This window comes from Pteronotus mesoamericanus, unplaced genomic scaffold (genome assembly GCF_021234165.1).
Source record: "Pteronotus mesoamericanus isolate MK-2021 breed Mesoamerican mustached bat unplaced genomic scaffold, CSHL_Meso_final scaffold_12, whole genome shotgun sequence".
In the NCBI taxonomy this organism is placed as follows: domain Eukaryota; kingdom Metazoa; phylum Chordata; class Mammalia; order Chiroptera; family Mormoopidae; genus Pteronotus; species Pteronotus mesoamericanus.
Genome location: NW_026555303.1, coordinates 1,471,355 through 1,485,152, shown reverse-complemented (window position 1 = coordinate 1,485,152; position 13,798 = coordinate 1,471,355). Strand labels below are relative to the sequence as shown.

Here is a 13,798-nt window from a genome sequence, read left to right as displayed (position 1 = left end):
AGAGAAGCATGATACAGATAACTGCTTAACGGAAGACTTTGTTTTGTTTTGTTTTCATATATCAACAAACCAACTTGGTGAATGAATCATAGTAAGTGCTAAGAAAAGAGGCTTGTTGTGTGAATGGATGAGAAGACTACAAAACAAAATCAGAGGAATCAAGATGGCGGAGGAATGAGTGGAAGTCACAGTGACCTCCTCCCAGGACTAACCTGGAATTACAACTAAATTGTGAAAAAAAAATCACCTGGAACAAACAACTGAACAAGAGTGAGAGAGGAGCCTTGTAACCTCAGCGACATAAGATTCGGTTTTAGCACAATCTAACTGGTAAGGAGTGTGGTACAGACCTGAGAAGGTGGGTGGGGCACCCCCAGGCAGCAGCACAAGAAGGATATTAAAATGGCCATTTGGATCCCACTGAGAAGAGCGGGATCCAAACCAAAAGCAGGGATCTCTAACCCACAGCATCGGAGCCCAAAAAGTACACAGAAAACACCAGTTGCGAAAAGCAGTGGGCTTGCTCTCTGCCAGAGACAGGCAGCTGGAGATGCAAAGAGCCTTCTAAAGGACCAACAAAAAATTTTTATTTGCAGCCACTTACCCTGATCTCTGGCAAAGGCAGGGGCAGAATGGGCTAGAGACGCTTGAGGAGACTAGGGAAGGAGACTGTGGGGAAAGAACTGAGAGAGTAGCAGGTGGGATATCAGTGATGACTCACTCACATGCGGCAGCAGCCATCTTACTCAGGCAGGGACCACTCCCCCTGAGCGGTACCAGCATCAAAGGACTCAATAGCCCTGCCCACAAGGGGGATTACACCCCACCCTCTACTGTCTAAGCTGCCTGCTTAGTGCAGACTGGCACCAACAGAAAGTAGATCCCTGGCTAAAGAGGGCAAAGAAAGGTCTGGTGACACTTGAAGAGAGACTGGGGATGGAACCTTTGGGGAGAGAATGGAGAGAGTAGCTGGCAGAATCCCGGTGCGGACTCCTCCCCCTTACGGCAGCAGCATGACATACCCAATAACCTCGCCCCAAGGAGGGACTCTGTCCAGTCCTGAGCTGCCTAAGGCATCCTGGTGAGTGCAGCGTGAATAGATTAACAGCTGGAGAAAGTCACAAACAGTAGATTCATAAAAGTCTCGAACACACTGTCTAAGGTCAGACAGGGTCAACATCAGATATCATCAGAGGCAGATCTGGAAAGTAAAAACAGCGGTCTCCAAACAGAGAGGTTCACACCACAATGTCAGGAGATCAAGACAGATCAACTTAAGAATCAGATGCTAAAGAGAAGAGTCTCACAAATAATGGGAAGATAAAGAAATGTGCCCCACTCAAAGGGAAAGGAGAAATCCCAAGAAAGATATCTAAATTAAAGAGAGGCAAGTAAACTGTCAGATACTGAGTTCCAAACAATGGTCTGAGGGAAGCTCAATTAGCTTATTGAGCTCAGAAAGAATTACCAAAAACTACAAAGAAACTATGAGGAACTTACTGTAAACAATATCAGCATGAAAATGGACATAGAAAATATCAATAAGAGACAAGAGGAAATGAAGAATTTCTGAATGGAAAAACATAGTAGAAGAAATCAAAAGCAGGCTAGATGAAGCTGAGGACAAAATCAGCAAGCTGCAGGACAAGGTAGAAAAAATCTCCCAGAAAGAGCAAGAAAATGAAAAACGACTAAAAAAGAATGAAGAGGTATTTAGATAAATGCAAGGCAACCTGAAACATAATAATATCCATATACTAGGGATACAAGAGGGAGAAAAGGATGAGGAAGGGATAAAGAACCTGGAACCTAACCAACAATACAAAGATGCAAGGAAAATAAAACCAGCAACACTGAAAGGAAAAGAAACCAACAGAGACAAGAGGGAAGGAGGGAGGGGGTGGGGGAAAAAGAAGGGAAGGGGAAATTCAAGGAACATATAGCAAGGACTCATGGACAAACCAAAGGGGAAGAGTTGAGGGAGGGAGGGAGGGAGATAGTGAGCAAGGGAAAGTGGTGGGGGGTAGGCAGAGACAAATGTATTTGAAAAAATAAATTAATTAATTTTAAAAAAAGAACCTGTTTGAAAAAGTCATGATGGAAAACTTCTCTAAATGGAGGAGAGAAAAAGTCACACAAGTCCAGGAAGCACAGAGGGTCCCGTTCAAGAGGATACCAGTGAGGTCCACTCCGAGCCACATCATCATTAAAATGGCAAATATCAAAGGCAAACAGAGAATCCTAAAGAAAGCAAGCGAGAAAGAGGTAGTAACATATAAGGGATCTCCGATACAACTAGCATATGACTTCTCAACAGAAACACTGCAAGCCAGAAGGGAATGGCAAGAAATAGTCCAAGTCATGAAAAATAAATTCCTGCAACGAAGACCGCTGTACCCAGCAAGGCTTTCAATTAAAATGGAAGGCGAAATAACGAGTTTCACAGACAAAATACTAAAATAACACACCTCCACCAAACCAGCAATGCAAAATATGCTAAGGGACTGCTGTAAGATGAAGAAAAAGTTTCTATGAATACCTAGTTCCTTTTAGAGTTGGCAATACTTGATATTACCAATATTTTTAATACTCATTAATCTGATAGTGATGATTATGTTATTTTAATTGTACCTTTACTATTTGTTGAAACTAAACCTGTTTCTGTACATTTCTTGCCTATTTCTATTATTTTTTTTTAAAAAAGCTTTAAATGACTTTTTGGTATTCTTTATCCATTTATTGATTAAAAGATTTTAGAACTTTTTATCCCTAAAGAAACCCCTAAAACTATTAACCATGTTTTAGATTTGTTGCAAATACTTTTCTATTCTATTCCTTGTCCTTTAACTTTTTTTATATGGATGTTAACTATAAAGTTAAATGTTTAATATAGACATATTGTCAAAATTTATAGCATCTGGGGTTGACTATTTTACTGCAGGTCATGAAAAATATTAGTCCTATTTAGTTTACTTCTAAAACTCCTTAGATTCTATATATTGATTTTTTTAATTTCAATTTATTTATTAATATATGCATATGTGGGTATGAAAAATGCCCTTTTCACTATACTTGACTTAAAAAAAAGTAGTTTGCAAACACCTACCTTAAGAAATACACAAAATAGTGGAAGAGTTCGGATAATATCTCAAATTTTTTTTCTTTTTTTTAACTTAATTATTTTTTTTCTTTATTTTTTCTTTCTTTCTTTCTTTATTTTTAAATATATTTGTCTCTGCCTACCCCCCACTACTTTCCCTTGCCCCTTCCCTCCTTCCCTCCCTCAGCTCTTCCCCTTTGGTGTTGTCCATGAGTTCTTGCTATATATTCCTTGACTTTCCCCTTCCCTTCCCTTTCCTTTCCCTGCCCCCACTCCCTCCTTTCCTCTTGTCTCTGTTGATTTCTTTTCCTTTCAGTGTTCCTGGTCATATTTTCCTTGCATCTTTGTATTGTTGGTTAGGTTCCGCTTATAGGTGAGATCATAGGGTATTTATCTTTCGCCCCCTTGCTTATTTCGCTTAGCATAATGCTCTCCAGTTCCACTCATGCTGTGGCGAAGTTTAGTAGTTATTTTTTCCTTTCTGCTGCGTAGTATTCCATTGTGTATATGTAACATAGTTTTTTGATCGAATCATCTACTGATGGACACTTAGGTTGCTTCCAACACTTGGCTATGGTAAATTGTGCTGCTATGAACATTGGGGTGCATAGGTTCTTTTGTATTGGCATTTTGGTGTTCTTAGGGTATAGTCCCAGCAGGGGAAGCACTGGATCAAAAGGCAGTTCCACTTTCAGCATTTTGAGGAAATTCCACACTGATTTCCACAGTGGCTGCACGAGTCTGCATTCCCACCAACAGTGTACTAGTGTTCCCTTTTCTCCACAGCCTCGCCAGCACCTGCTGTTTGTTGATCTGTTTATGATGGCCATTCTGATCGCTGTGAGGTGGTACCTCATGGTGGTCTTGATCTGCATTTCTCTGATAGCTAGTGATGCTGAGCATCCTTTCAAATGCCTCTGGGCCCTCTGTATCTCCTCCTTGGAAAAGCATCTGCCCAGATCCTTTGCACATTTTTTGATTGGATCATTTGTCTTCCTGGAGTGGAATCGAGTGAGTTCTTTATATATCTTGGAGATGAAACCTCTATCTGATGTATCATTAACGAATATATTTTCCCATATGGTTGGCTCCCTTTTCATTTTGCTGATGTTTTCTTTTGCCGTACAGAAGCTTCTTCTTTTGATGAGGTCCCACGTGTTTATTCTTTCCTTTATGTCCCTTGTTTTAGGAGACATATCGGTGAAAAAATTGCTGCATGGGATATCTGAGAGTTTCCTTCCAATCTTCTTCTCTAGGACTCTTATGGTGTTGCAACTTATATTTAAGTCTTTTATCCATCTTGAGTTTATTTTTGTGTATGGTGTCAGCTGATTATCTACTTTCAATTTTTTGCATGTAGCCGTCCAGCTCTCCCAACACCATTTGATGAAGAGGCTCTTAGGGCTCCATTTTATGCTTCTTCCCCCTTTGTCAAATATTAGATGTCCATAGAGACCTGGGCTTATTTATGGGCTTCCTATTCTCTTCCACTGGTCTGGGGGTCTGTTCTTGTGCCAGTACCAAATTGTTTTGAGTGTAGTGGCTTTGTAGTAGAGTTTGATGTCTGGTATTGTGATCCCTCCTACTTTGTGTCTCTTTCTCAAAATTGCTGAGGCTATTCGGGGTCGTTTATGATTCCATATAAATTTTTGAAATGTCTGTTCTATTTCTGTGAAATACGTCATTGGTATCTTAATAGGGATTGTGTTGAATCTATAAATTTCTTTGGGTAGTATGGACATTCTGTTGATATTAATTCTTCCAATCCATGAGAACGGCACATGCTTCCATTTATTTGTGTCTTCCTTAATTTCTTTTTTCAATGTTGTATAGTTTTCTGCATACATGTCTTTTACATCTTTGGTTAAATTTATGCCTAGGTACTTTATTTTTCTTCTTGCTATATCGAATGGTATTTTTTCTCTGATTTCTTCTTCTTGTATTGCATTGCTGGTGTACAAAAATGCCTTTGATTTTTGAACGTTGACTTTGTATACTGCTGTTTTGCCAAATTCACTTATAAGGTTGAGGAGTTTTTTGGTAGAGTCTACAGGGTTCTCTATGTACACTATCATGTTATCTGCAAACAATGATAGCTTTAATTCCTCCTTTCCTATTTGGATGTGTTTTATCTCTTTCTCTTGTCTGACCGCTGTGGCTAGGACTTCCAATACGATGTTGAAAAGAAGCGGTGAGAGCGGACACCCTTGGCGTGTTCCCGATCTTAGTGGGAAAGCTTTCAGTTTCTGCCCATTGACTATGATGTTCGCTGTAGGTTTTTCATATATGGCCTTTATTATGTTGAGGAATGCCCCATTCATTCCCATTTTGCTGAGTGTTTTGATCATAAATGGGTGCTGTACATTATCGAATGCTTTTTCTGCATCTATTGAGATGATCATGTGGTTTTTGTCTTTTTTTTTATTTATGTGATATACCACATTTACCGATTTGCGTATATTGAACCATCCCTGCATCCCTGGGATGAATCGCACTTGATCGTGGTGGATAATCTTTTGAATGTATTGCTGGATGCGGTTTGCCAATATTTTGTTGAGGATTTTAGAATCTATGTTCATCAGCGAAATTTGCCTGTAGTTTTCTTTTCTTGTAGGGTCTTCATCTGCTTTGGGATCAGGGTGATGCTGGCCTCATGGAAAGAGTCTGGGAGTCCTCCCTCCTCTTGGATTTTTTGGAATAGTCTGAGAAGGACAGGGGTTAGCTCTTCCTTAAATGTTTTGTAAAATTCTCCTGGGAAACCATCCGGCCCTGGGCTTTTGTGTGCTGGGAGTTTCTTGATGACTGCTTCAATTTCCCCAGCTGTTAAAGATCTGTTCAAGCTTTCTGTTTCTTCCTCCTTCAGTGTTGGAATATTATACTTTTCTAAAAGTTTGTCCATTTCATCAAGATTTTCAAAAGTCTTGGCATATAATTGATCATAATTGTTTCTGATGATCATTTGTATTTCTGTGGTATCAGTTGTCATTTCTCCTATTTCAATTCTGATATTATTAATTTGGGTCCTCTCCCTTTTTTTCTTGATGAGTCTGCTTAAAGTCTTGTCAATTTTATTTATCTTTTCAAAGAACCAGCTTCTGGATTGGTTGATCCTCTGAATTGTTCTTTTTGTCTCTATGTCATTAAGTTCCGTTTTAATCTTGACTATCTCTTTCCTTCTACTTGCTGTGGGATTTATTTGTTGTTGTTTCTCCAATCTTGAAGTTGTAGTGTTAGGTCTTTTATTTGAAATGTTTCTATCTTTTTTTAGGTAAGCCTCTATTGCTATAAACTTCCCTCTGAGGACTCCCTTTCCTGTGTCCCATAGGTTTTGGACTGTTGTCTGTTCATTTTCATTTGATTCTAGAAAATTTTTGATTATTTCTCTTATCTCATTTTTGACCCATTCATTGTTTAATAGCCTACTGTTCAGTCTCCATTAGTTGGCAAGTTTTTGAAGTTAATCTTTGAGTTTAATTTCCAGTTTCAAGCATTGTGGTCTGAGAAAAAGTTTTGTATTATTTCAATTTTACTGAATTTGCTGAGGTGTGCTCTGTGTCCTATCTTGTGATCTATCTTTGAAAAACTGCCATGAGCATTTGAAAATAATGTGTATTTTTCTTCTTTGGAATGTAAAGTTCTATATATGTCAGTTAAGTCTCTTTGATTCAGTGTGTCATTCAGCGCCACAATATGTTTATTAATGTTTTGTTTGGAACATCTGTCCATTTTTGACAGTTAGGTGTTGAAATCCCCTACTCTCAGTGTGTTGCTGTCTATATCTTTTTTGAAGTCGTCCAACAATTTCCATATAAATTTGGGGACTTCTATATTGGGAATATATAAGTTTACAATGTTGATGTCTTCATGATAGATTCTTCCTTAAAGTATTATAAAGTGCCCCTCTGGATATCTTTTTATGGCCTTTGTTTTGAAATCTAGTATGTCTGATACAAGTATGGCAACCCCGGCCTTTTTCTCTTGCCCATTTGCTTGAAATATTTTTTTCCATCCATTTACTTTCAATCTGTGTAGGTCTTTTGCCCTGAGGTGGGTCTCTTTTAGGCAGCATATGTGTGGGTCATGTTTTCTTATTGATTCAGCTGCCCTGTGTCTTTTGATTGGGACATTTAGTCTATTTGCATTGAGAGATATTACTGATAGAAACTTACTCATCTTTTCTCTTTGTACCTGTGTTCCTCTCTGTCTCATTCTTTTCCTTCATGTGCTTAAACCAGTCCCTTTAGTATATCTTGGAGTGCTGGTTTCGTAGAGAGGTATTCTTTTAGCCTTCTCTTGTCTGGGAAACTCTGTATTTCCCCTTCTATTTTAATTGAGAGCCTTGCTGGGTAGAGCAACCTTGAATGTAAACCCTTGCTTTTCATGACTTGGAATATCTGTTGCCATTCCCTTCTGGCTTGTAGTGTTTCTCTTGAGAATTCAGTTCCTAGGCATATGGGGCCCCCTTGTATGTTACTTTCTCCTTCTCCCTTACTGTCTTGAGGATTCTCTCTTTGTCCAATAGTTGCCATTTTAATGATGATGTGTCTTTGAGTGGACCTCCTTGAGTCCCTCTTGAGTGGGGTCCTCTGTGCCTCCTGGATCCACAAGAGCCTTTCTCTCCTCAAATTAGGGAAATTTGCCATCATTAATTTTTTGAGGAAGTTCTCTATTACTTGCTCAGCTTCTCCTCCTTCTGGGATCCCTATTATACACACATTATTGCATTTCAGTTGTTCTGCATTTCCCTCAATGCCTCCTCATTCTTTTTGAGTCTTTTTTCCATTTCTTGTTCTTTCTGGGAGCTTTTTTCTACCTTATCCTCCATCTCACGGATTTGATCCTCACCTTCATCCAGCCTGCTTTGCATTCCTTCTACTGTGTTCTTCAATTTGGAAATAGTATTCTTCATATCTTCTTGTGTCTTCTTGATAGTTTCTATGTCCTTTTCCAGGTTAATATAGTTTGTTGTAAGATCCTGATTATTTTTCTGCAGTTTTTCATAGTTATCTTTGAGCTGGCTGAGATTATTGAGCTTCCTTAGAACCATTGTTTTGCATTCAGTATCTGATAGTTCTCTTGCCCCTATGTCATTTAGCTCTCTCTGTGGGGAGTCCCCTTTTCCACTCATTTGAGGGGAACGTCTTTTTTTTCCTCAGTTTTGTAAGAGTCTGTTCAGTAATTTACTTATTTTTTTATTTATTTTTGCTTCTGCTTCAATTTGGCTGTCTAGATTTCCTGACTTTGTGGATAAAACTTCTGTGGTAGTAGGCAGGTCTTTTTTATTTATTTATTTATGTATGTATGTATGTATGTATGTATGTATTTCTCCCTTTACTTTTCTTTCTGGGCCTGCCTCTGATGATGTCAGTTGTTGACCCTATATGACCTTGGGTTGTTTCTTTGAGCCTTCCAGGGGTGTACTGTCTGTTTCTGACTCCTGCTGTGGTCAGATTTGTGACCCCTTCAGTCAGGGATGGACTCTGTTTTGGAATCGCTCTATACTCTCTCCCGGCTCCTTGAGAGTGCTTCCTGGTGCGGCAAGATCCTGCTCCTGCCTGGGCTCACAGGTGTTTGCCCCAGACCCGGGGGCTTATTCGCCACCTCGCAAACTCGTCTGGTCCCCCAGTCCAGCGAGCTCTCTGGCACTGGTCAGTTTAGGGTCTTCTATTGTGTGTTTTCCCCGCTTTTGGTTCTTTGCTTGTGTTGCTTGCCCTCGCCAAATGGAGACTATGGAAATGGGAGGAAGACAGCTTCACGGCTCTCTGGTTAATCCTGTCTCCAATCTCTCCTCCAGGGACTCTGGGCAGCTCTGTGACCCCTTCAGCTCAGGATCTACTAATTCTGTGAGACGCTTCGCAATCTCAGGCCAGGTGGTTCAATTTACACCTGCCTTTGCCCCTCTGTACAGTCTCTTGCAGGCCATATCGGTGCCAATCTGTGGGAGGCCTTCCCAGCCAGTGCAAACGTTTCCCAGCCTACACGGGCCACACACAGGCTCGTCAACCCTCACCGGCCACTCGGTGTGCATGCCTGCACTGGGTGGTTTTGGGGTTTCTGTGTGTGCTTTCCGGCTTTTGGCTCTTTGGCGGTGTGGCTTCTTCCCGTGCAGTGGAGACTAGGGAAAGGAGAAGGAGTCGGGACTCCCCGGTTACTCCTCCGGTTCTTTCCCCAATGCCTCCATCTCCAGTCTCTCTTCAAGGCTCTCCCAGCCAGTCTGCACTCAGTCCCCCAGCTCACACACACAAGCTTTGTGCAGCGCAACCAAAAGGCAGGTTAATTGATTCTCTTATGCCTGAGCGAGATGGTAGCTGCAGAGTGGGAGGTGCCTTATCACTGGGGTTCCACTGGTTGCTGTGTCAGTTCTCTTCACAAAGTTTTCCTCACCAATCTTTTCCCAGCCACCAGCGCACTCTGCTGCCGCCTCCACCCTAAAATCAGGGAGGGCAGCTGCCACTCCAAATTTTTGTGTTGGCCCTTTAAAAGTCTCTTTGCATCCCCAGTCACCTGTCTCTGGCAGAGAGTGCCCCTAAGCTTTTCCGGGTTGTGTTTTGTCCATATTTTCTTGGTTTTAGCTGCTGTAGTTTAGCTGTCCCTGTTTATGATTCAGACCCCATTCTTCTCAGGGGAAGCTAACTGGCCGTTTCAATGTATCTCTTGTGCTAGTGCCCGTGGGCACCCAACCCACCCTCTTGAGCCTCCACCGTCCTTCTCACCCTTTGGGATGTGTGAGAGTCGAATCCACTGTCCTTGGCTCCAAGGCTCCTCTCCCACTATCGTTCCATTGTTTTCCAGGTGATTACTCCAGTATTTAGTCGCAATTCCAGTTTTGTCTTGGGAGGAGGTCAGCGTGACTCCCGTTCACTCCTCCGCCATCTTACTCTCTCTATATGGAATATTTTCAAAGATAGATCACATCAGCGGACACAAAACAAGCCTCAACAAAGTGAGGAAAATCAAAATCATAACAAGCATATTCTCTGACCACAAAGGCTAGGAACTAGACCAACCTCAAGTAATAAAAAACTCAAAAACATTCAAACTCATGGAGACTGAATAGCATTCTATTAAACAATCAATGGGTCATTAATGAGATAAAAGATGGAATCTAAAGTTTCTGGAAAGAAATGAAAATTAACACCCAAGAATCCAAAACCTATAGGACATAGCAAAGGCAGTCTTGAGAGGGAATTTCATAGCAATACAGGCCTACGTAAAAACAAACAAACAAAAAAAAAAAACATTTCAAAGAAAGGACCTAAGCCTCCAACTTAAAGAAGTGGAGAAACAACAACAAAGCCCAGATCAAGTAGAATGGAGGAAATAATGAAGAACAGAGCAGAATTGAATGACATAGAGATTAAAAGAACAATTCAAAGGATCAATGAATCCAGGAGCTGGATCTTTCAAATGATGAACAAAATCGACAAGCCTTTAAGCAGAGTCAAGAGAAAGAAGGAGAGGATCCAAATACTAATATCATAAATGAAAGGGGAGAAATAGGAACTGATACCACAGAAATATAAAGGATTGTAAGAAACTACTATGAACAATTATATGCCAAGAAATTTGAAAACCTTAATGAAATGGACAAATTTCTAGAAACATATAACCTTCCAATACTGAATGAGGAAGAGGCAAAAAGCCTGAACAGAACAATAACAGCTGGTGAAATTGAAGCAGTACTCAAAAAACTTGCAGCACACAAAACCCTGGACCAGTCGGTTTCACAGGAGAATTTTACAAAACATTTAAGGAAGAGCTAGTCCTGCCCTTCTCAGATGATTGTAAAAAAAAAAAAAAAAAAAAAAATCAAAGAGGAGGGAAGACTCCCAAACTTTTTTTATGGGGTTAATATCATCCAAATTCCAAAACCAGATAAGGACCCAACCAAGAAAGGAATCTACAGGCCAATATTGTTGATGAACATAGACACTAAAATCCTAAAAAAATTGGGAAACTGCATCCAGAAATACATTAAAAAGATCATCCACCATGATCAAGTGGAATTCATCCCAGGGATGTAAAGATGGTTCAATATTCACAAATCAATAAACATAAATCACATTAAAAAAAGGCAAAAACGACATGATCATATGAATAGATGTGGAAAAAGGTTTTGATAAGGTACAGCACCATTTATAACAAAAACCCTCAGGAAACTAGGAATAAAGGGGACATACCACAATATAATAAAGGCTATATATGAAAAAGTGACAGCCAACCTCATAGTCAATGGGCAAAATCTAATAGCTTTCCCACTAAAATCAGGAAGAAGACAAGGATGTCTGCTTACTCCACTTCTATTCAACATAGAATCGGAAGTACTAACCACAGTGATCAGGCAAGAAAAAAAATAAAAAGCATCCAAATTGGAAAGGAGGAAGCAAATTTATAATTGTTTGCAGATAACATGATAGAGTACATAGGAAACCCCATACAGTCCACCAAAAATCTACTCAACCTAATAAGTGAATTTGGCAAAACAGCAGGGTACAAAGTCGGTATTCAGAAATTGAAGGCATATTTGAACACCAACAATGAAATAGATGAAAAAGAAATCAGAAGAAAAGTATATATCACTTTTGCTATAGCAACAAGAAAAATGAAGTACCTAGGAATAAATATAACCAAGGAGGTAAAAGACTTGTATGCAGAAAACTATTAAGTGCTGCAGAAGGAAATTAAGGAAGACACAAAGAAATGGAAGCACATATCACGTGCATGGATTGGAAGAATTAATATCATCTAAATGCCCAAACTACCCAAAGCAATTTATATATTCAGTGCAATCCCTATTAAGATACCAATGATATATTTCACAGATATAGAATGAACATTTAAAGAAATTATATGGAACCATAAATGACCCAGAATAACTGCACCAATTTTCAGGGGAAAAAAAAAATAGTAGGAGCGATCACAATACCTGACATCAAACTATATTACAAAGCCACTATTATCAAAACCGTTTGGTACAGGTATATGAACAGACACATAGATCAATGGAAAAGAATATAGAGCCCAGAAATAAACCCATGTTTCTATGGTCATTTAATATTTCACAAAAAGTGCAGAAGCATAAAATGGAGTAAAATTACCCTCTTTAACAAATAGTGTTGGGAGAGCTGGACAGGTACATGCAAAAAATTGAAATTCAACCACCAACTGACACCATACACAAAAATAAACTCAAGATGGATAAAAGTCTTAAATAGAAACCATGACACCATAAAAATCTTAGAGGAGCATATAGGCAGGAAACTCTCATGTATTCCATGCAAGAATATTTTCATCATTATGTCCCCTAGAGCAAGGGACAGAAAGGAAAGAATAAACAATTAGGACTTCATCAAAATAAGAAGTTTCTACAAGGCAGAAGAAAATATCAGCAAAATGAAACAAGAACAAACCATATGGGAAAATAAATTTTCCAATGATACCTCAGACAGGAGTTGGATCTCCAAAATATATAAAAAACTCACAGGACTCCACTCCAGGAAGACAAAAAATACAATTAAAAAATGGGCAAAAGACCCAGTCAGACACTTCTCCAAAGAGGACATACACAGGGCCCAGAGACATATGAAAGGATGTACAACATCACTAGCCATTAGAGTAATGTAAATTAAAACCAGAGTGAGCTACCATTTCACATAGGTCAGAGTGGCTATCATAAACAAATCAACAAACAACAAGGGCTAGTGAGGTTGTGGAGAAAAGGGAACCCTAGTACTCTGTTGGTAGGAATGCAGACTTGTGTAACCACTGTGGAAAACAGTGTGGAATTTTCTCAAAAAGCGCACAGTGGAACTGCCTTTTGACCCAGTGAATCCACTGCTTGGATATTACCCTTAGAATTCGGAAACACGAATTCAAATGAATCTATGCACCCTAGTGTTCATAGAAGCACAGTTTACAGTAGCCAAGTGTTGGTAGCAACTTAAGCACCCATCTGTAAATCAGTAGATCAATAAACTATGGTCCATTTACATAATGGAATACTCTGCAAAAGAAAGAAAGAAAGAAAGAAAGAAAGAAAGAAAGAAAGAAAGAAAGAAAGAAAGAAAGAAAGAAAGAAAGAAAGAAAGAAAGAAAGAAAGAAAGAAAGAAAGAAAGACAGAAAGAAAGAAAGAGCCCTTCACTGTTTCAACCCTTTGCAACAGCACGGAGGAAGTGGAGAGAATTATGATAACCAAATAAGCTAGGGGGGTTGGAAAATACCATATGATCTTACCTGTATGTGGAATGTTATCAACAATAACAACAAGGAAGAAAAATATAACCAACAACATTAAAGAAAAAACAAACTAACAGTAACCAGATGGGCGGATGGAGAGGGGTAAAGGGGAGAAGAAGGGGAAGGGTTAAATAAAGGAACATGTATAAAGGACCCATGGACAAAGCCAAAGTGGAGAAGGATTGAAGATCGGTGGGATGGGTGGTGAGGGTGGGACAAGAGAAAGTGGTAACTGAAAAATAGAGAAAGATATATTTGAACAAAAATAATTTAAAAATAAAGATATTAAAACATTTTTAAGAGACCCTGCTATGCTACATTATAATTTATCATTTATCAAAATTGTCACATCATTCTGTGACATGTTAATTTGTCAGTATATTTTATTGCTGCCTGTGTCATTTAGAATTTTGGAAAAAATGGCACGGTCTCTGCTTCCGAACTGATGATTTCTTGAATTC

The 13,798-nt window shown here is 39.3% G+C and overlaps 1 pseudogene; it reads left to right on the top strand.

Annotated features, from left to right (window-relative positions):
- The first annotated feature begins 8,573 nt into the window (after window positions 1-8,573).
- LOC129082155 (ATP synthase subunit g, mitochondrial-like) overlaps window positions 8,574-13,798 on the top strand; it is a 56,586-nt pseudogene continuing 51,361 nt past the window's right edge.